Source organism: Mustela erminea, chromosome 9 (genome assembly GCF_009829155.1).
Source record: "Mustela erminea isolate mMusErm1 chromosome 9, mMusErm1.Pri, whole genome shotgun sequence".
NCBI lineage: Eukaryota > Metazoa > Chordata > Mammalia > Carnivora > Mustelidae > Mustela > Mustela erminea.
In genome coordinates, this window is record NC_045622.1 from 63,851,156 (window position 1) to 63,874,133 (window position 22,978).

Below are 22,978 nucleotides of genomic sequence, written 5' to 3' on the forward strand. Positions count from 1 at the left end.
GAGCAGAAACCCTGACTGTTTTGCCACCATATTCCGTGCATCCAGGATAGGGCCCAGCTCCCAGCTGGCACTCGATAAAGATCTGCTGAATGCAAAGAACCCATTTCCTCTTGTCCTACAGGAAGAAGAAACTTAGAACAGCTATTCCATGCTACTCACTGTTTCTTTTCATAGACTTACAAACTGTAATTACATCTCCTCTCCTCATGTGCCTTGCCTGTGGGCTCGACCAAAAATTCCTGTAAAGTCTCCCTGTGGTTTGTTTCCCAGAAATTTCTTCGTAAGGTCACTCTTCGAGGGACAAGCTCCAGGGTTTTATAGCCTCTCCCATTACCCACTGCAGGCACTCCTCCTCCAGTGTCACTGCCAAACTGAGCAGGGTGCAGGAAGGGCCAGGTTCCCATAGAGGAGAAACTTCTCTCGGGTCAGCTCCGTGCAGGGACAAAAACACTTCCTCTTACCTCTACGTTGCAGGTCACTGTGCTCACGAAAAATACATTTTTCCTTTGAAAAAGTCATCTTATGTTTTATAATTTAACTGCATTCTTCCTCTCCCACTGCTCCTTCCTTGCTGCTCATGCTGTTACCTTTATTGGAGGACCTCCCCCCAACGAACAAGCAAAATCTTATTGCTTATAAGGCCCAACGCAGTGATCACCTCCCCTGTGAAATATTTCTTTATCTCTTAGAAGACTCTGCCTGTCTGTCTGCTCTGCAATCGCACAGCAGTCTGAAGATGCCTTTTTCATGGTATTTACAGCACTTTATCACCGTCACTCATACCCCTGTCCCCCCACGGTCATGAGCCCCATGAGGTCTACCAACTTTTCTATTTCATTCACAGTGGGCAATCTTTTAATGTGTGTGGGATAAATCAATCTTTGAAAAAGACTTTTTAAAAGCAAAAACAGAAGCTGTCCCCTCCATAAGATGAGGGAATCTGAGTGCACAGACTTATACTGTACCAAGAGAATATCTATGTGTGTGTGTGTGTGTGTGTGTTTATATGTATGTATGATAATTAGAGTCTACATTTGGTCACTAGAAGAGTTTATAGTATCTTCTTGTCTCTTTAACAGCAACTGAAATTCTAAACCTAAAAACACAAGAGCGGAGTAAATCTGTTCAAGTCACTTCTTATTTTAGAATCAAAGGAGTTCAAGAAAAGTAAGCTGTTGCTTACTTTTTATATTGATATTACTTGTTGGATCCCAGAGTGCCTAAGAGATGCAGTGGAACTTCAGCTGTTGGGAGCCAAGCTCCAGTGCCCGCCAGACTGTGGAGTCCAGCCGCCTCTCCACCGAGGACATCTAGTTCTGCCCAAGTAGCAGGGGAATCTGTATGTGTCCTGCCCGGTTCTCCACTGGGCTCTGGTGGCCGTGTGAACAGGCAGGTTTACACAACATCCCTTTAGGGCTTTACAGCTTTCTTCTGCTACCACTGAGCAGCAATGTGGTTAAAAAGGGAAAAATTAAAAATGCAGGAATAGAGAAAGAGTCAGCTGACTCAAGCCCAGGTCCTGGTTGCCAGGGTGGTGAGACCTTGAGCTAAGTCCCCGCCCCTCTCAGGGCCTCTGCTTTTCCCTGCACATAATGAGAAGGCTGCTGGGCTGTTGGGCTGTTGGAACTAGGTGTTCTCTAAGGGTCCTTACAACTTGGATGTTCTGTTACAGTTGCTCAGTCCAACTGTTCTGTCGCAAGCAGCTACTGCCACTGCTTCCAGAAAGACTTCTTGTTTCAGGGGCTCCAGAGTCTCCTCCAAGCCTTTCAGCAGAGCCCCTAGCCTGGAACTTTGGAGTCATCTGCCTGGGATGAGACGAAGATCAGCCCCACAAAAGGCAGCCTCTCCTAGAGAAGATGGGAGATTTAGGCTTCTCACCTAAAGAAGACTGAAAAGAGAAGAAAGATACCAAACACAGGATGGGAAAATTTGGAAATGACCTGAGAAAGGCCGCAGGAGACTGAGCCTTTGCCTGGGACTCACTCGTTCCTTAGCCATTGGTCTGAGACAAAGCTGCTTTTACAGAGCAGAAGAATTGGCAATATCTAAGTTCTTTTGAAAGATAGTATGCCTACTGCCAATCACGCAGTCTCCTCATGGCCTCAACGGTACCTGTGAATCAACAAACCAATGGTCTCTGTCCACTGCTGCACATACTCTGCTTCTGCCTGCACAGATGAAATAGCTATCCTATGCTCAAGTCCTGGCATTTTATGGCAGGAAATTCTCTGGGGTCCTTACTCCTGCCCAAATCCCACCCACCTCCCACCCATCTGCCACCCTCCCACCCAACATTAAGGCTCTGAACTGAAAGAGTGTGGGATTTAGCTGTAACTATCCTGCCCTGTGACGAAGCAGCTACTGGACATCTTCGCACTGGGTTGAGCATACTCCGTTTTGGTCTGTCAGCCTCCCAGCGCTAGTTCACCTCTCCTCAGCTTACAACCCTCAACATGAAACTCAAAATTCAGATTCCCCAGGGCACAAAATACTCAGTGGCTTGATCCAGTCTCTTGGAGTACCTGTCTCAATGCTCATGTATGCACTCATTTCCTAGAATCTCTCAAATCCACAGACCACTGAATACTGTCCCTTGTTAAGTCTGAGCATTTTAACTCTGGGCCACATAAATGCAGTCTGGGGCCGAGAAAGACTAGACTGAGGAGGCAATATTCCAGGCCCCTTTTAAAAGCACCATTTTACCTTGCCAGAACAGGCTTCTCACAATTACTTGCCTAGGAACTCTGAGCTCAACCAAGATCTTAACCTGTCATGACCAAAGCTTGAGGACAGGGGAGGTAGAGCACAAAGTGGGAGTAAAGGGACTGGGGGGATAAGAAGAATGTGGACTCAAATAGCTCTTCCATGATATAACAAACAAACAAACAAACAAAACAAAACAAAACCTTAAGCCTGAAAGGAAAAGCACCCCTCAGAATAAGATCTGGGCAAGGCTGTGGGAGATATGGGCCCAGACCATGTCACCTCCTCCATGCTATTTCCCCTGATTTTCCCTGCCTGGAATGGATAAGAGAATCCATTGCCCCATACTTAAAACAATCTACTACTCCATTGTTAGCCATGCTCACTGCCTTGTATTTTAGTGCACGAGGCTTATTCAACTTAATTCTCCTACTAGCCTATAAGCCTACAATATTCTCTAGGACAAGAACTATGTCTTAACTCTGAATTCTAGCTTAGAACTCTGTACCAAGCACAATTAATACATTTTTAATATATGAACTAATGAAACCAACCAACAAATCGATCCAATTAATAAGGAATCAATAATGTCACCATAAAACCCAAAACATCTGGTGCTTAGCACCTGAGAAGGGTCAAGGGTTCCCAACGTATGGCATGTATAGAAGATGATTGATTTTAAGTGATACATGGACAAACATTTTTAAAATGTCAAATACTTTTATATTTATCTTAATGTGCATAAGACAAAAACATAACCAGCTATTAACCCCATTTTCACTGATCTCATTGATTAGACCAGCGTGAAAGAAGGTACAGTTGACCCACAAACAATGCTGGAGTTAGGGGTACTGGCCCCTTGTGCAGTTGAAAATCTTCAAATAACTTTTGACTTCCCAAAAACTTAACTACTAAGAACCTACTGCAGACTAGAAGCCTTCCCCATATCATAAAGTCATTAACACATATTTTGTATGTTATGTGTATTATATACCACATTCTTACAATAAAGTAAACTAGAGAAAAGAAAATGCTAACAAGAAAATCATATGAAAAGAGAATACATCCACAGTATAATAATATATTTATCCAGCGGCACCTGGGTGGCTCAGTTTAAGCGTCTGCCTTAGGCTCAGGTCATGATCCCCGGGTCATGAGATCGAGCCCCACACTACGCCCCACGTCAGGCTCCCTGCTCAGCAGGAAGCCTGCTTTCTCTCTCCCACTCCCCCTACTTGTGTTCCTGCTCTCCCTCTCTCTCTCTATCAAACAAATAAAATCTAAAAAAAAAAAAAAAGGATTTATCCAAAAAAAATCCATGTATAAATGCACCCGCGTAGTTAAAATCCATGTTGTTCAAAGGTCACCTATGTATGTTTTTTGTTTGCTAAAATTAGTGGGCAGAAGTTTAAAGAGAAATAGGAGACCTGCACAGTCTCAAAGTATCACTCTCAAAATGTTTACTTACAAAGGCAGACAAACAAAAACTTGATGATGAGGAAACCTAGCAGACATTATCTTTTCCAAGTGATCAAAGGTAATGTTATTATTAATAAGATAATAAGACATACTGAGGGGCGCCTGGGTGGCTCAGTGGGTTAAATAAGACATACTGACACCATGTAGCCCTGACATGATGTAGTGAAAAGAGCATTTCATTTCTGTGGCATTCTTCCCAAAATCCATAACCTCAATCTAATTATAAGAAAACATCAAACAAACCTGACTTGAGGGATATTCTATAAAATACCTGACTAGTACTCCCTCAAAAGTCTCAGGGTCACAAAAGACAAGGACAGACTGTGGAACTGCCACAGATTGGAGGAGATTAAGAAGACACAACACATAAATGTAATGTGGGAGTCTGGATTAGATCCTGGAAGAGAAAAAACTAATGAAATCCAAATTAAGTCTATAGGTGACATTACACTACTATTAACTTCTTGTTGATAACTGAACCCTAGCTCTATAAAGCTGTTTCTGCAGCTTTTCTTTAAGTTTAAAATTATTTAAAAATAAAAAGCTCTTTAAAAGTCAATTTAAAGACCATTAAATAAAAGTATATACAGGGGCGCCTGGGAGGCCCAGTCAGTTGGGCATTCAACTTGCTTTTGGCTCAGGTTGTGATCCTTTGCTCCTCCCCCCTACTCAAGCACACATGCCTTCTCTCTCTTTCTCTAAAAATAAATAAATAAAATCTTTTTAAAATATATATATATAATACAAATCATAAGAATGGGTAAGAATGGCTCAAGGTTGAGAAGAACTACAGCAGTCACTCTTCACACATTACATCCAAGAAAAGCTGATGCCAGAATGAGAATTGTGGCTTAGAGAAGAATATTTAGTAAAACAGGAAAGTTTATACTGAGAAAACTAATAAATCACCCCATTTTGTTAAAATATATATCACATATATAGTGCATAGAAAAATGTGTTAAAATAAAAATAACCTATACTAAATAAAATACAGATGGCATTTATTAAATAGTAAAGGGGACCTAGTTTTCAGAAAGTAACTTGGCTAGATCAGTTAAAATGCTCATATCTTTTGACCCAGTATCCTCACTTCTAGAAGATCATTCTAAGAAAAAACATCCGAAGTGTGAGGGGGAGAATGCCTACTCCGGCATTATTTAAGATAATGAAAAATTAGTAACAATCTCCATATCAGTCATTACTAGAATGGTAAATTTCAACTATGTTTTGAGCAAGACCCAGAGTAACAAGTACATATGTAATATAGTAATGTAGAATGTGCATGTATGAGACGGCATGTGTGATGCTCTCTGTTATTTTCAGTTTGTACAGCCCTCACTAACTTGATTTTCCAGCCCACTAATGTTGACCTGCAGTTAGAGAAACACTGCACTGGACTAATGCACAGCCATTATGGAGATGACTACAGTACCCGAGCTGGTGACCACGAGTCTCTAGGGAAAGAGGAGAGAAGGTGGGAAAAAGACTTGCTTTCATGGGCCACCTTTGTGCACCTTTTGAATTTACAACACATACATGTGATACTTATTTGAAAATTAACCTTAAGTAATGACTGTGAAGACTTACACAGCATCAGGCAATGCTAATTGCACCTCACAAAGCTATAATTACACTATACAACACAAACACATATAAGTGAAAAAGGAAGACACTCCAACAAAGTGCTGGGATAGGATTTAGAACAGTCAGTCAACCAGATACCCTCCATCTTTCTGAAAAGGTTCTGACATAGAACATACCGCCACTATGGCTTCTAGAACCTTCCATTCAGAACTTGGTAAGCGGGCTAGCTTTGGCACTCCATTACCACTCAGGACTCTCTTTTCTGAGTTCTTTTGCTTTCTCTCCTCCCCCCACCAAGTCATCCATTCATATTTTTAACTACATATAAGCTCTTCTGAGAAATGTGATCACTTCTTATTAGTCTTTGAATTTCCAACTGGCTATAATACTGTGCTTTCTTTACACATAATAAGTGGTCAGTATTTATTGAATAGGCAATATCATGGGCAAAACTCCAGAACAAAGAAATATGAAAAGTGGCAAGGACATGGAGAAAGAAGGAAGCACCAGCCACTAGAGATTAAGTACAAGTCATACTAAAACATAAAACTAAACTTTCATTTAATAAAGTTAATATAAGGGGCCACCTGGGTGGCTCAGTGGGTTAAAGCCTCTGCCTTCAGCTCAGGTCATGATCCCAGGGTCCTGGGATCAAGCCCCGCATCGGCTCTCTGCTCAGCAGGGAGCCTGCTTCCTCCTCTCTCTCTCTGCTTGCCTCTCTGCCTACTTATAATCTCTGTCTATCAAATAAATAAATAAAATCTTCAAAATAAATAAATAAAAAATAAAGTTAATATAAAATTATTACAGAGCATAAAGGAGACAATATATGTGTAACAGTGATAGATAGCAAGTGGTCTATAAACAACAGTTTGGGGTTTAATATATAATATGCATACCTATTTCCATGATATATATTTGAATATCATATAAATAAACACATACATATACACACACATTTATCAAAGAATGACAGGGACACAATTTTTCTGGATTTCAGAAAAACTTCTCTTGATCTTAAGGATAAAACAGAAATACACTGGCAGCTGGATGGTCTGGTAATTCAGGACAGCTGGGCCCAAATGGTGCTGCAAAATGGATCATCAACTAGGAAGAAGCGCTCTGGAATTCCTAGAAGTTTGGCCATCTGTTTTAGATCCTATCACGGTCACCCTTTTTATCAATGACTTGGGGAAGACATGCTTAACTGAAATGCTTACGGCAAACTAAATGGAAGGATTGTTAATATATCAGAATCAGGAAGAAAGGCCCCCACAAACAGGAACCATTGGTTAAATATAGCAATATGGCATTTTAAAAAAAAGATATTATTTTACTCTTAAGTTTAGAAAAAAAAAACTGGACTAATAGGATGAAGACAGTAGAAGTCAAGGAGACTTGAGAAATGGTTCAATATGAGTCAAATGATGAGTTAATGTGATTTTTAGGTTCACTGACTAAAATACAGAGCCATGTCTTTACCCTGGTCCATACCTATTAGAACAATAGTGTATCTGGGGGGACACACACTATATTTGAAGACCCAGGGAAAAATGGAGTCTTAATAACATCTCAGGCAAGTATACTAAAGGAAAAAAAGAAAATCAAGTTTCTATGGAGCCCCTTAAGCTGAGAAATAAGCTCACATGTCTGGTTCATGAGGCTCTTAAGTCTTCCTACAGAACACAAAGATACCATTTTTAGCCCTACGGAGTCATCTCTGGGGACTCATGGCTAAACGAGGTAAAGAAAGCTCATGGGAAGAAGGGCCAGCTGAGCTCTGCCTGATCAGCCCTCTGTCCTCACACTGGAACCTCCTATTTGGGGTTCTGAGCACCCAAGCTTTAGTAAGGACACAGGGAAGCTCAGGAATCTCAACAATTCTTACCCATCATCTCCCTGAACTATGGTTGATCATAATCAGAATTACAAGGTGATATTTTAAACTATCAAAGCAAATTCTTGTGGATCTTTAGCCCTCTCTACTAAGCCGTCATCTGATAGCTGTCGGTGAGCAAGGACTCAGGTCTGACTATCCTAACGGAAACATTAGACTGCAGGAATGCAGCATTTCAGCTCCATCAGGCATTACTGGGATTATATAAATACCAGCTTATCTCCCATAATGGAAAACTACGACGCTTCTTCTAGGTACCTAAGAAGAATCACTAAGAGAGAAGAGCAGCATCCCCTCAATACCCACTTATCACCCAATGAACGTGGAAGGAGACCCTGGTCTGCAGATGACTGTCACGCTAAATATAAGACGCCATTTTTTTAAACCATTTTCTCTCTTTTTCCCAAGGACAAGAACCTAGAATTTTCCAGAATGATTAGCTCCTTAACAATACATGTACTAGGAGGGGGTGCCTGGGTAGCTCAGTCAGTTAAGCCACCAACTCTTGATTTCAGCTTAGCTCATGATGTGAGGGTCCTGAGACTGAGCCCCGTGTCAGGCTCCACATTCAGTGAGGAGTCTGCTTCTCCCTCCTCTCCCTCTGGCCCTCCCCCTACTCCTGCTCTCTCTTCCTAAAATAAATAAATAAATCTAAAAACAACACATGCACTAGGTATATCCCAATTTTATGTAAAATAGAGCTAGTTGCCTTTTGTGTACAAAGAGGTGCTTTCAAACGTTCATTCACTTAGAGATCAATATAGAGGAACCTATGAAAAAAAAAAAAAAAGAAAAAAAAAATATAGAGGAACCTATGCACTAGGGGGAAAAATTAAGCCCCAGGCTGCAAGGAAGGGAAGATAAATGAAGACAGGAAGACAGAGGAATGTGAAGGGAGAGGAGAGAGCAATTTAAGATCCAGAAAGGACAGAAACAGAAGGACACTTGTTTGGAAGTCTGAGAATAGCATATTTGGGGGAATTCCTGAGCACTACTCCCAAGGATGTCAAGGGACATATTTGAGTACCACTTAGCCTTTTGAAAGAAGAAAGATTTCAGAAAGCCTATTATTCCTTCAGTGTCAGGGTTCCTTCCCGAGTTAACAAGATGACCCAAAGCCCATGTAACTGGTTGGCTAACACGACTAAATGACTGGGAGGAAACAGGGCAGAGTACAAAAAACAAAGTGTTGAGGACCACTGTCCCCAGCACAGCGATGCCAGCAGAAGGCTTCTTTCCCCTAACCTGTGGGACTCCAGAGGCCATATCTCAGAGACGCTAGCTCTCCTGAAACCTGAGCAAGCCAAGGAAGAGTCCTCAAGGTGATGAACGGCTGCAGCCACTCAGGTGAATGCAGAGAACCCCTGAGGTGCGTGGGACACACGTCTTCCAAGGAAAAGGCTTCCAGGAGCTGAGGAGAGGAAGTCTCCTTGGGGAAAATTCACCACGAAGATGAGGCCTCCCAAGAGAATAACCACCGCTTATTAAATTCTTGTTCCTTTTCAGACTCAGGGTATATCCAGACACAGCCAGCTGAAGCACAGTCAGCAGCCCATCAGAGAGGGCCAGAAACCCAGAAAGAGCTGCAAAAGTGTGACAGGCAAACATGAAGGCTCTACTTGAGATCTGCAGGTTCACAAAATGCTTCTGAGGACACCAAAGGTGACCTCTACTTCTTTTTTCAACCATGACCTCTCCCTGCTATCTCTCCTGCTGTATGGGCAATGACAACAGACACAAGAGGGAGGAGCAGGAGCTATTATTTTTTTAAAAGACTTTATTTATGTAAAGAGAGAGAGAACAAGAGGGGAGGAAGAGCAGAGAGAGAGGGAGAAGCAGGCTCCCCACTGAGCAGGGAGCCCGATGTGTGACCTATGGGATCATGACTCAAGCCGAAGACAGATGCTTAACGGACTGAGACATCCAGCCGCCCCAGATTAGGAGCTATTTGAACAGGAAAGAAGAATGTGAAGGATGACTGACTGTGAAGATAAGGAGGGGCCCAGATTCTGGCTCTCATCACTGGGCGCCAGTCACTGCATCAGGGATATAGACAAACCAGGATAGTCCACGGTGATTGCACTGCATCAGGATATTTCAGGATATTCCACGGCTTTGCCATAGTCATGTCTGAGTTCAACAAAGAAGGGAAGTCACTCCAACACAGGAAGTTGTTCAGACAAGACAGACAAGAGCGGGAAGAACAGGGATGGACGATGGGGTGATGGACAAGAAAAGTCGTGAAGAAGAAAGAATAAAAGAAGAAAGGAAGGAAAGAGAAAGAGGGGAGTGGAGGTAAATGTGTGTGTGTGTGTGTGTGTGTGCGTGCGCGTGTGCGCGTTTTAGGAGGAGAAGAGGAGAGGAAGTGGATAATGCAAACAGAGCCATAAATGTAACTCTGCAAATATTGAGCTCTTGGCTGCTGATTTCACTGCCCATAGGCTGAACAGCAGAGTTGTGTCCTCCTGGGTAGTTAGGTTCTGTGGTCAGCACAGAACTTGAAAAACACATGGAAGTCAAATTACTCTCGAAATTCTCTTAGAAAAGTACCATCTGGAAACCAGCCCATCTCCCAGAAAACCCAATTCAGTACTTTTCATATACATTTTTTGTGCACTCATCAGAATCTCAAAACTAGGGCACCTCGGTGGCTCAGTCAATTAAGTAGCTGCCTTCTGCTTGGGTCATGATCCCAGAGTCCTGGGATCAACCCCTCATCAGGCTCCCTGTTCAGCAGGGAGTGTGCTTGTGCCACTCCCTCTGCTCTGTCAAATAAATAAATGAAACCGTTTAAAAAAAAAAAAAAAAAAAAAAAAAAAAGACTCTCAGAAGTAGAAGGATCCAAGGAATCCATCTTCCTTGTCTAGTGATTCTTAAAAAAAAAAAAATCGTAGCAGTAAAATCACTCATCTGGTCTGAATGCTTCTGAGTTAGCTTCATTTTACTCAGAAGTCAGTAATCTCCTGTCACCCAACTAGACACGACTCTTCCCTGATCCCACACTTCTTCTCCATGTACTCTTCTCTTCAAATTCCCCTACGAGATAGAAGACTGAGACTGGAGGCCCAATTCTACCACTAAATAGCCCTGTGAGGTGGAAATAGCACCTTCCCCTTTTTTGGTTCTAATCCCTATATGGAAAATGAAGCCAGACTAGGTGAACTCTAAGAGCCCATACAATTCTGAGATACTTACTGAATGAAAAAGTGCTTTGAACAGTGCAAAGCATCTCATAAATGTAAGCTATCAGTAACAGTTCATTCTGATAGGGCAGACATTCTGACATCTTCTGCCTTTCCCTCAATTTCATCCTTCACATCCATGTTACATCCTACTTGTTCTACTTCTAAATATTCTCTAGGATATTCTCTATTCTTCTTGCTGATGTGCCATATTCTTCAGTAGGTTTCCTTACTTCCAGTCTCTGTCCTCTCCAAAATTACCCTACTTTCTTCTACAAGAGTGATTTCCACAAATTCCCACCTCCATTGACTGCCTCACTTTCATATCCTATTCACCAAGGCAGAAGTTCCAGGCTTCAACTTTCCAGCTCTGAGCGGCCACACCTACCACTCCCAAGGCAGACTATAACAGTGACCCTGACCATGCCACATTCCTTCTAGGATCTTGCTCTTCTCCACATCCAGAACACTTCCTACCTCTCCTTTGCTTACATCAAGTTAATCTAACTTTCAAAGACCAGAAAAGAGTCTGCCACCTCCAAGAAAGCTTTCCTATAGTTTTAATACACATCTTTCTCATTCCTGAACTATAGATATATTCAGTTTGTAACCAAACACAGTTAAGATCTTTGATATCCTCTAATTAACAGATTTTATCTCTCCTGGAGATTATAGGTTCCCTCAGGCAGCAAACAAGATTGATGTAATATTTGCATCACAATGCTGGTTGAGCTGAAAATTTCCACAAGTACTTGATGACTGCCTAAAGGCTGAAAAGCAAGACCTGGGTTTTCTCTCCTGCCCTTGACCATTGAAAGGAAAAGTTGGGGGCACAGGAGGGGAAAGGAGAGGGGTGGAATCAATGCTCTTCCCAATTCCTTCCTGCTCTCACCCGCTCTGGGGTGGAAAGGCCCTCTCTACCATCACAGGTTCAAATCAACCTCTTCTCTAAGGATGAGTCTTCATGTCCCATCAGTCTATGCGATGGCAGCAGCTGCGCACAATCCCTGACAGTAATGGGAAGGTAAAGGGAAGAGAGAGACATGGAGGGAAGAAAGGCCAAGATTAGCAATAATTTTATAATACACATTTCAGATTTGGCCCTTGAGGTTGGTCTACTTCAAATTAAGCCCCCTCTGTTCTCAAACCCCAAAGAGGCAGGGGCATCAATGAAAACGTTCTGACACCTGCCAGGGCACAGACGCCTCTGCAGGCTGTGTCAGTGAGCACTGGCAGCTGCAAACCTGCTACTTCTCATCCTCAGGGAGCCAGGAAACTGGGAGGTGGGGCTCTGGCTGGCCAGCCCACTTTCAGACCCAGTGCCTCTGCCTCAGAACACTCTAGGCCAGGACCCCTGGTGAACAAAAACCACATAGGTATAATACAGATGCAAAGTGGGGAGGGCTGTTGTGGGACCAGCTCTACTCCCAGAGGAAGGCATTCATGGCCATCATACCTGAGGTATTCAGCAAGGCAAGCACAACTGAGCATGTCCAAACCCACTCCCTGTGACGACTGGCTTCCAGCTACTCTGGAACACATCTCTGCAAAAATTGCCAGCTTCCGTGTTCGCCACAGCCAACCATTCCCTCTCCAGATTTACTGCCTTTTCCATAGAAGTGTTTACTCCCTCCCTCCACCTCCAGCTGCCATACACACACACAAACACACACACACACACACACACATACACACCCCCCCCTTGGGTAGTACCTAGGCAAGGAGCTTCTCTCTCAGGCTCATCTTCTGCCCAGCATATTCATTCCTTTTAATGCTCTTTTGGGTCCTTTCAACTTTACAGGAGCAGACGGTGGTGCCCTCTGTTAAGATTTTGACAGGTGAAGGGGCATCTGGGTGGCTCAGTTGTTAAACGTCTGCCTTCAGCTCAGGTCATGATCCCAAGAGTCCTGGGATCGAGCCCCACATCGGGCTCCCTACTCACTGGGAAGTACTTCTCCCTCCCCCACTCCCCCTGCTTATGTTCCCGCCCTCACTACCTCTCTGTCAAATAAATAAACAAAATCTTAAAAAAAAAAAAATATTTTGACAGGTAAAGGTGGCACCTGCCTTTAAGGACAAGGAGATGCCAACATGAACCACTGGGCATCAACATGCCCTGACTGGGAAGACAGCCAGCTATATGGCAACCAGAATACAGATCCTCTCGCCTGCCTCTGAGCTCCTTCCTCACAAAAGGCATCTGCTGCACCCGTCTCCAGTGCAAGATCAAGGAAACAGCACCAATCTCCCTCCACCCTCCCTCCCAGAGTGGCAAGGATACAGGGAAGCGAGCCGGAAACTTTTAAGACGAATCAGTACCATACCATAGCCCATGAAAAGCGAGCTCCTGTTTCCTCCAGGACAGCAAGAAACGGCAATTCCAGCTTCCAATTTCTTCCAACTCCTGGGGATCTCCAGTGACCGGCCTCCGTGGAACTGCCTTAGTACTCAGCATCACAGAGGCCTGAAGCAACGGCACCCCGCGGAGCCCTACAGGCAGACGGCTGGCCAGAAAGGAATGTAGACAGTGGGAAGTGCCAGCTAAGAAGGAAACCAAAAGGTTACCACAGCTTCCGGGGCCCAGAAGGGGATGATCCAGGCTCTCAGAAGGGCTCTAGCAGCTCACAGACCTTGAAGGTCCCCATATCTGAAAGCCCAAAAGAAGAGAAAAGTACAGCGTGGGAAGACACCCAGGTAGAACAAGTCTGGGCTGGCCCCAAATGGCTTCTAGTGAGCTGTGGCTACATTTGAATATGAGCAAGAGTCTCAGAAACAAACCCTAGGGTACCAACAGCCCCAGAAAAACTCAAGGCAGGCCTGGGGTGGGGATGTCTGAACCTTGTAGTGTAAGCTTTTGCTGATGGCTTTATCACCTGCTTTCTATCCAGAGGCTTCATTTTTCCCCACATTCTTAGGGGAGGAGGGTGGAACCAGACGGGGTACCCAACATCTGACTGGAAAGTAAAGCTGGTAAGCAGATGGGCTTCACGGGCTCCAATGGCTCCCAGCTCTATTCCCTACTCTCTCTGTCATGCTTCAGAAGTCATAAAACTTTTTCCATTCCTACTATGAGGTGCAGGCTTCCCAAGAAGCCCCACCGCAGTTCCCAGAAGCCCATATGCGAGGCAAGGCTAAGCAAAAAGGAAGACCTTTCTTGCAGAAGTGCTTTAACCAATTGTCACCTATTATGGCTTTGTGAGGGTCTGTCCCAGGATAAGCTAGAGGAAGGAGCAGAATTCAGAAAGGAAATTAGAAATGTCTTCTTTTTATAAGTGTCCGTATTAAGAGTATCAAAAGAAAATAATCAGATAACTTTAATTTAAAAAGCTAGTTAAATCTTAAAAGGCTTTCCGTTCCAAGAAAAGGGCAATTCCTAATAAAGATACTAAAGAAGGCATATAATGCTTTCCCATCTCATATCCAACCCTCAGTTTGGAAACCCTCATCAGCTGTTAGCATTAACAAAGAATGCACAGACACAAAGAAACACACATGCATATTCCCTCCTCAGAGCTTTGTGCCCATAGCCAAGACTGCAAGACCCCTTCCAATTTCAGGTCCCAACGGGAACAGGATGGGCTAAGAATGAGACGAAGGCTTTTCCCAAGCAAAGGCTTTGGCCGCCAACAGGACAGGGGGTAGCCTGAGACCGCCCCCCTACCACGTGCGGGAAGGTGGCTGAGCACCCGGAATCTCCCCTTCCTCCACAGCACCAGGAAACCAGCTGATGTCACCTCTCTGGTAGCCACATGTCTGCCTCCCAGCCCCTGGGATTCTGCCCATGCTCACCTCAGAATTGCACAATAAGTGTCTGTAGCTGGTTAGTACAGTTACTTACAACAGCCTGGTACCAATGAAGCAGAGGTGAAAGGTTTGGTACTTGGAAGAACCATTAGTCTCACCCTGCCCTGAGGCTACAGATTTTATTCTCAAACCTTGACCAAAATACATGCTGCTTTTTCAGGGAGATGAGACCAAAATGAGCTCAACCCACCCCTGGGCACCAGAGAAAGAAGGACAAAGAAAGAGGAAATCAGCTCTGGAGGAACTTCTCTGGAACCAAATGATACACACTGTCCCCCGGCAAAAACACAGGGATAAGCTTTCCCACTCCAACAGGAAATTCTCAGTCACTTGGAACCTAATGGAGCTTGGAATTTTATTCAAAAAATTGTTTCATTTTCCTGAACTGTTCATTCCATGAGGAGATGCGGCAGTTTACACCCAGAGCACAGGGACATCTTCAGTTTTCATAAATTGGCTGCAGATTTCTCCCGCTGGAAATGTACACAGCTTCAAACTAGGAGCTTTCCATTTAAGACCTGATACAGCATCACAACAAGAATGTTTTATTTCCCACTCAAAAATAAGAGGGGATAATTCAATTAACTCCAACAAACAACATGTTTAAAGAATGTGGTCCTGTCATAATTAGACCATGATTTTCAAAGCAGGGGTAATTCTTCAGTCTTTAAGCTAAAGTACTTCTTGAAGTGACACAAAGTGGGGAGAAAAAGAGCTTAGGCCAAGGCAGGCACGGCAGATTCCAGCACCTCTAACTACCTCCGAGAAACTCAGATAAAAGGCAGGACCAGGACCACACCTTCCTGCTTCAGTTCTAGGCATGCCTTGGCAGCATGTCTCTCCCTCTCCATAGGACAGGAATACAGTTGGCCCCTTCCAAGGCACCAGTACCAGCAGGGGCCAAAGCGTGAAGACTATGATCGCTCCTTTTTCAGTTTATGAGTTGAAGATCTTTCCCAAAGAAATAATATTAGACATGGTAGCTGGATGCCCAGATAAGCTCATTACTGAATAATATGGCCAAAATACTGTGGATATATAATAAACCTACAAAAAAAAACCTATGTAAATACTAGAAGTAAAATAAAACATTATAGAAATAAAACTAAATAATTTTTACATATCCAAAATTGTGGTCCTAGAAGGAGGACAGATTAATTACAAGATAGGTATTTTTAGGGGCACCCAGGTGGCTCAGTGGGTTAAGCCGCTGCCTTCGGCTCAGGTCATGATCTTGGGGTCCCAGGATCGAGTCCCGTATCGGGCTCTCTGCTCAGCAGGGAGCCTGCTTCCTCCTCTCTCTCTCTCTCTCTGCCTGCCTCTCTGCCTACTTGTGATCTCTCTCTGTCAAATAAATAAATAAAATCTTTTAAAAAAAAAAAAGATAGGTATTTTTAGAGATTTCAAAAGGCATTCAACAAGGACAGGACATGTAGCACTGATTTTTCACACCACCTAATTTCATTGCCAAATGTCTGACTTTCCTTTGCAAAGGGTTCTGATGTCATGCTTCTCAGCTATGATTAGGGCTAGCTTTTCCTCCACACTCAAAGAGGCAAGGGGACAGGAGGGTACTTCCTAAGATAACCAAGCAAAACAGGAGAGAAAGAGGATGGAAGAGGGCTAAAGAGGATATGAGTGGGGTTTAAAAAACACCTACCTGAGGGTGACAGTATGAGCTATGATTGATGAGAAACACAGAAGCCAGAGGGCTCATGAGGATCCAGAACTGGGGTGGCAGAGGGCACACCAGGCATCACCTGACAGCTAGCAGGTGGGCCATCTTCCTTGGACAATTTGGTTTAACACCAAATGGGATGGGGGGAAGTGCCAAACAGCCAGACATGGGCTCACAACCTTTATCAAGCCCAAAGCCAAACCATTATTTTGCCAAGATGATGTTGACATTCTCAATGAACTACAAAGCTTACAGGAAATGCTTATGCCTGTTCCCTCAGAGTTGGATGATTTGGAGTACCTAGCTGTCTAAAGAACAGGAACTATCCCAGAGTTCTAAGTCACCCAGCTCTAACAGTCCCAGTAAAGTAGAGGTTGCCCTCATTTGCAATACAGGGTCAAGAGGGAGTCAGAGCTTACAGAATGCAAAAAAATAAGGAATGGGCACTCTGGTGTACGTCAAAAGGACTAAGAGATAAATAACTGCAGAACAGCAAAGAAGGTCCAGTTGAAAGTATATAGAGTCGATGAAGTAACTCCACACCCAGAACTATTTCACTCAGTTCTGGGTTTCAGCACCCAAGAGCCTCCCAGGGTTGGGCATAGCAATAGTGTGTCCAGAAACTTAAAACTTCTCACTAACCCCGCAGAAACAAGTATCCTCAGCACTCATTTAGGAAAGTTTCTGCTGATTATGTCTGACAAAGGATCCCAAGACAGCAAAAGACTCTGGAGGCTGTCTTCATCCAACTCATTCTGAACTGAAGAAACCAATGGAAACCTTTAACTGTAAAGAGAAAGGCAAAATCTGATAAAATCCCAGAATTATTTCAGAAGGGGACTGGTAGGGATAAGGGAGAAAAAAAATGTAGCTCTGCCTATCTGAGTATGTGTACATGGGGGCTGTGGTTTACACAGGAAGATGTTAAACCACTTTGCTTCTCCTTCAAACACCTGCCTCTCATGAACACCAAGAGGGCATCTCTCAGTTCTTTCGTCTACTTTTATTTCCTAGTTCCTGGTGATAGGATCCCCCAGATTCCCCCCTTCGTTGCTGCAATCACCTTTAGGGCACAAAAACTGGAACACAGCCATGCACAGAAGGAGTGATCAACAAATGCAGAAGTTGGACATGTTAGGAAACATTTAAGGTTTCTGGAAACTACAACTTCCAAGGACCATTCTCCACATGATGAGAAAATCAAAGCCAGGTGAGGATCTGGGCTGAGTTTCAAATATTCCTGGGGTTATAAAAGAGGTAGAAGGTAGGAAGTGGAATTCTGGAACCAAACCCACAGAAGGCCAATCCTCCCACATCCCAAGGGTGACAGCAAACAGGTGTGGACCCAAAGCAAGCCCAGGGATGGACAAGGCAATGATCTCCTGAAGTCATCCTGGTCAAGAAATTTCTACCATTTTGGGCACCTGGGTGGCTCAGTGGGTTAAGCCTTTGCCTTCAGCTCAGGTCATGATCTCCGAGTCCTGGGATTGAGTCCTGCATCGGGCTCTCTGCTCAGTAGGGAGCCTGCTTCCCCCTCTCCCTCTGCCTGCCTCTCTGCCTACTTGTGATCTCTTTCTGTGTGTCAAATAAATAAATAAAATCTTTAAAAAAAAATTTTCTACCATTTTGTTATCACACTTTAGACTTTTTCAAAGTGATTATATACATTACTTTTATCTGCATTTGAATTTGCATTTCCTTTTGGTTCCACTAATGATACTCGTAGTAATGGTTCTCTACCTCCAGCCTCTCCACTCTCTCCTTGATCCCCAGACTTACTTGCTGGGTTCCCAGCTCATGTCCCCAGATTTCCTGTCTTTTTTATCCTAAGGTCTCTTTCGACAAAAGGAAATTGAGACATAGAAATGTGCCTTGCACAATATCACACCACAAATTAGTAGTGCAGCGGGGACTAGAATCCAATTCTCCGAACTCCTGCACTCTTGCCACTGACCACAATACCTCCGCTTCAGGAGAACATCTGCCCTAGAGCACCAAGACCAAGAATCAAAACAGTTTATCTGCATGTCTTCTTAAGCAAAACAACACAGCCAGAATGTTTGGCAGAGACTAACTAAATATTTCCTTTGTGATCTATGCTGGAGGGGAAGACTGTGGGAGTGAGGTAGGCGCAGCAGGCAGGAAAACTGAAGGAAAGACCACTGCTAGACAAGCAGATGGGTGGCACAAAAGGAAAACCCAGGCTTAAACTGAAGATAAGCTAGGGGCAGGGAATCAGATTTAAAAAAAAAAAAAAAAAAAAAGTTGAGATTTAAAAATAGGATACTAGATCTAAATATGAATGTAAATAAGCTGTCATCTAACAACTGACCAAACAGAAGTCAGAAGAAAATACATGACAGTACCAAGCAGTGTAGACAGGAATCTATGGGTATGAGATAGGAACCAGAAGCTCAAGGAGAGGAAGACAGGCTAGAGGCAAAGAACCACTAGCACAGAGCATCATCAGTGGAACTGGAAGGGAACTCAAGGGACCCAAACAAGGTTCTTCTAGAAGGAGAACAAGACCCAAGATCAATCTGAAGGAAGACTTGGGATAACAGAAGTCACTGTACAGAATAAGGTCTACTGATTTAAAAAATAATAATAATTCTACCTGAATAACCCAAGAGAGAAAGCCTCCCAAAATCTGAAAGCTATGAACAGAGTGCAAAAGTTATTACCACCAAGTAAAATTTACTAGAGCTTTCCGAGGACATTTTAAGAAAGAAAACGCTTCGATGGTCAAATAAGATCCCTCAATTACATCAGAAGCTATGAAATCAGGATGGTTCAAATGAACAAGAAGAAAAGGGAAGTTAGCACAAAGAAACACAGAGTTCTGAAGCAGGCTTCTACTACTGCCCGTCTTGTACCTACTGTGAGCCATGGTCCAGCACACAATGGAGTCCACCTCAGTTGGGGGTATAGCTGTGTCTGTGCTCTGGCTGGACAGGCTGACATTGAGAGCAAGGTTGAGGTAGCCTCACTGGCAGTCTGCCACTGGTGGTCATGCTCCCCATAGGGCCCACCTCTCCTCTCACGTGCCACAACACAGACTGGAAGAAAGGGAAAAAGTGAACCTGGAGCTCTTAGCCTCAAAGAGTTTACACTTTATTGGAGCAGCCAAGACATTCCAAAAAACCAGGAAATCCTGCACCCATACAACAAGAACCAAGAAGCAGTCCAGCCACAGGGCTTGGAAGACAACCCTTTCTCAGGGGAGAGTACTGACGCCTAAGGCAGTGACAGGCAAACAAAAAAAGATCTGATTAAGTGAAAGAACACAGCAAAAGAGAATTTGAGAAGACAGATTAATTGCTTCCTGATTGTGAACTGATCCATTCACTAGGCCAAAGCTAGGATACAAGGAGTTAAGCCAAGGACAGTATTTTAATAATGAGGGTGGAGAATGGGGTGGGGGTGGGGAGAGAGCTCTTCTCCAGGTGGAAAAATTGAGAAAGCAGACAAAAGGAAGGAGTGACCTCCATGGAAGCAGGGAAATCCCCCATCCAAGGCCTCATTTGTTATCAAGGCAGAAAGGACCAAACTAATGTAAACAGGCCGGGGAAGCTAATGTGCCCTTCTCCAGAGAGGCCAAGGCACACACTTCCCCCAGCATGGCCCTGGAAATGCAGAAGGTAAGTGTTCCCTTGAGCAAGAGAGGCAGGCTAGGACTGCTGGGGAATTCCCAAACTGCATTTAGGTTTTTATTCCATTCCCAGGCCCTCAGCATTCACCAAAACTCCAGGGCATGGAGACTGTGAAGAAGGTAAAGCTAAGACTACACTGCCTGGAGGAAAATGCAGTTTGCCCCTGAGCCCCTCAATAGAGACTCAGAAGAAAACAACCAGGCAGAGCAGCAGGACCACCCCAAATCCGAGCACCTAGGCCACAGTCCTGTAGGCTTCCCACACCCCTCCCTAGCACCAATGCAATAAACAGCTGCCCTGGAGAAAACAATGGGCCTTTGTCTATGCCTCTGCCTTTAGATTATCTTGGAGAACCAAACAGGATAATTCCTTTAGAGGAGTGGTTCCCTTAAATATGGTCCAGGCCATGATAAGTTTTTTACCATCTATAGCATCCCTCTCAAATAAATTCCTACCTGTTCCATACTGGGGAGTCAGGGGCCCATGCAGCCCTCAGCCCCACTCTACACGGGAATCAGAGGCAGAAAGGTCCTTGCAGCCAGCACTCTCCGTGCGGCCTCCCCCAGTCAGACCCCAGAGCTAATACTATGCTTCCTTCTTAGCCTGGCCACAGAACTGAAACCTAAGAACTGTGCTTACTCCTTCTCTCCATTCACCAGAATACTCCACACTGAGTGAATTACATGACTACTGATACTGTTTTCATCAATATACCTGTTGAAATGGACTACTAACCATAACTGTGATTAAAAAAAAAAACAAAAAAACTATGAAACAACTGGACAGTCAAACTTCACCTAATGCTATATATCAAATAAAACTTCCAAAACTCACAAACACATCAATAAATTTTACTGTAAACTTTTCTTAATTTAAAGTATTTTAATCTACCCTAATTTTGTACAGGATGAATATAAGGTCCTTTCTTGGGCAGGATTGCCCTTTTATTCTATTTTATTTGCTTGTTTTTAATCCATTTATTATTCTGGTTTTCAAATGCTTTTCCTTATAGCATATGAAGATAATAGGTTTGGGGTTTTTTGTTTATTTCTAGTCTCTTACCCTGAGAAAAAATTTTAAATCTGGGAACCCCCTGTTGGTCTCAAAAAACAAACAAACAAACAAACAAACAAAAACTGTGTTTTGTGAAATCCCATATCCCTAGAGTCTTCTCACATTTTCCTTCACAGGGCTTACTGGCAGCAAATGAATTCAGGAGCCACTTCCTCCAAGCCACCACGAAGGACTAGATGCCACCACACAAAATCCCTTTCTATGAAGCAGACAATCTGAAGAACTCCTAGTGTTTCCCCTCAATTCCTCTCTCCTAGACAGCATTATTCCTCTCCCCAAATGTCTCCAACTCAGAGTTTTTCTGAACAGTTAGCTGGATACCATGAGTTCCCTAATTCAATCCAGAATATTGTTCATTTTCCAGGATTTCAGCACAAGAAAGCATGACAGTATAGTGGAAAGGGTTTTGAAATCAAATGAACCTCGGTTCAAAATCTGGATCTTGGGCAAGTTAATTGATTTCTCCAAGTCCTGACTTTCTTCTCTTTGAGACAATTAGTGAGATTTATGAAAGTGTTAAGTAGTGAATGGCACAGAATAGGTCTCCCGGACTGACTCAGTACTTCTTTGACCCCATTCTCTCCTATTGCCACCCCACCCACATCCCCAAGAGCAAGGCCTTGCTGGTTATTCTCCCATGATTTTCCTCAACTCTTTTCCAGGCTCTCCTAGAAAAGGCCCAGGGCATCTACTAAATGGTATAAATCTTCCATTTCTCCTTCTTAAGAGCCTGGAAGAATGAATTATTAGCTGGCTTGAGGCCAGGGTTCTCTAAGGTTCTCTAAGGGCAAGGCTTTCAGTGTCATCCTGGAAAATATTAAAACGTGGAAAAACTACCCATCTCACCACCTCGTGTTTCTGTGTGGTATCAAATCAACCCTTTGATGATTTCTTTTCGGAATTCATTCAATCTGCTCTACCCGAACACTGAATCATGGCTCCACCACTTTGTGGAACAAATATTCTTTTTTTTTTTTTTTCCTCAGGACTATATACAGTCTTATTTTACAGCACTCCTATTTGGATCCCTATAATGGGGAGATTCTCTATTAACAAAAGCAAAAGAATTCCCAGATGGGCCAGAAGAATGACCTTATGTGCTACCTTTTCTGAAACCAGAGAAATTTTATACAGTAGAATTCTTTATAATAAGGGTGATTTAGTTAAATTTGATTTTATTTATGTAAGTTTGTAAAAGTTTTTCACATAAATTCACAAATCAGAGGGGAAATCTTTTATTGGCCCAAGGATCTCAAATTTGGGTCCAAAAACATAGTCACCCTTTTTAATGACAAATTTAATTGAGGAAGGCCTCCATCAAACATGTGGCCAGTATGTGGAAAGAAGCCTTGGCCTCTAGCACTATTCTCAGCCTGACCATCACTATTAAGATACAAAACCTGTAAGAGGAATAAACCCTGGCTGGGCCTCTCTTTTCTTCCCTCCCAGAATATAAACAAGAATCTCTACAGTTTTAAGAATGTCCGGAAGACAACCAGTATGAGAAACAATCACTAGGAAAAAGCAAAATTAATGGATCACTCTTGTTCCCACTACCTCCTGCCTGCACCCCCACTCCTGGCCCCATCGTCTCTGCTTTCCAGGTCCTCAGAGTGCACTGTTAGGCTGGCTGTAAATCACCATCCTGCCCGTGCCATTCCTGACATCCCCCCCAAGCTCTCCTTGTTCTTTTATACCTTTACATCTTTTGCATACACTGTTCCCCCTCCCTTTCCACCTTTACTTTGCTAGCCAACTCCCATAGTCCCCCAAGCTTCAGCTCCAACAGCACCTTGTCTGGTTGCTTTCTCTAATCCTAGCGCATCCTTTACATCTTTTCCTTATTTTTCTTCCTTTTCCTCTTGTTAATCACTTATATCACACTCTATTATAAATGTTTGTCATATTACCCTAAATGAATTTT

General features: G+C 43.4%; 1 protein-coding gene across 4 annotated transcripts in view; it reads right to left on the reverse strand.

Moving 5' to 3' along the window:
• DENND2B (DENN domain containing 2B) overlaps positions 1–22,978 on the reverse strand; it is a 148,818-nt gene that overhangs the window by 105,890 nt on the left and 19,950 nt on the right. The window contains exon 1 of one of the 4 annotated variants that reach the window (XM_032359634.1): positions 13,411–13,492. The exons of 2 other annotated variants lie outside the window; for them this stretch is intronic. The gene's annotated coding sequence lies outside the window, so the exon portion shown is untranslated. Of the gene's footprint in view, positions 1–13,169; positions 13,195–13,410; positions 13,493–22,978 lie in introns of those variants that run through there. One more of the 4 variants, XM_032359637.1, reaches the window with a different exon arrangement.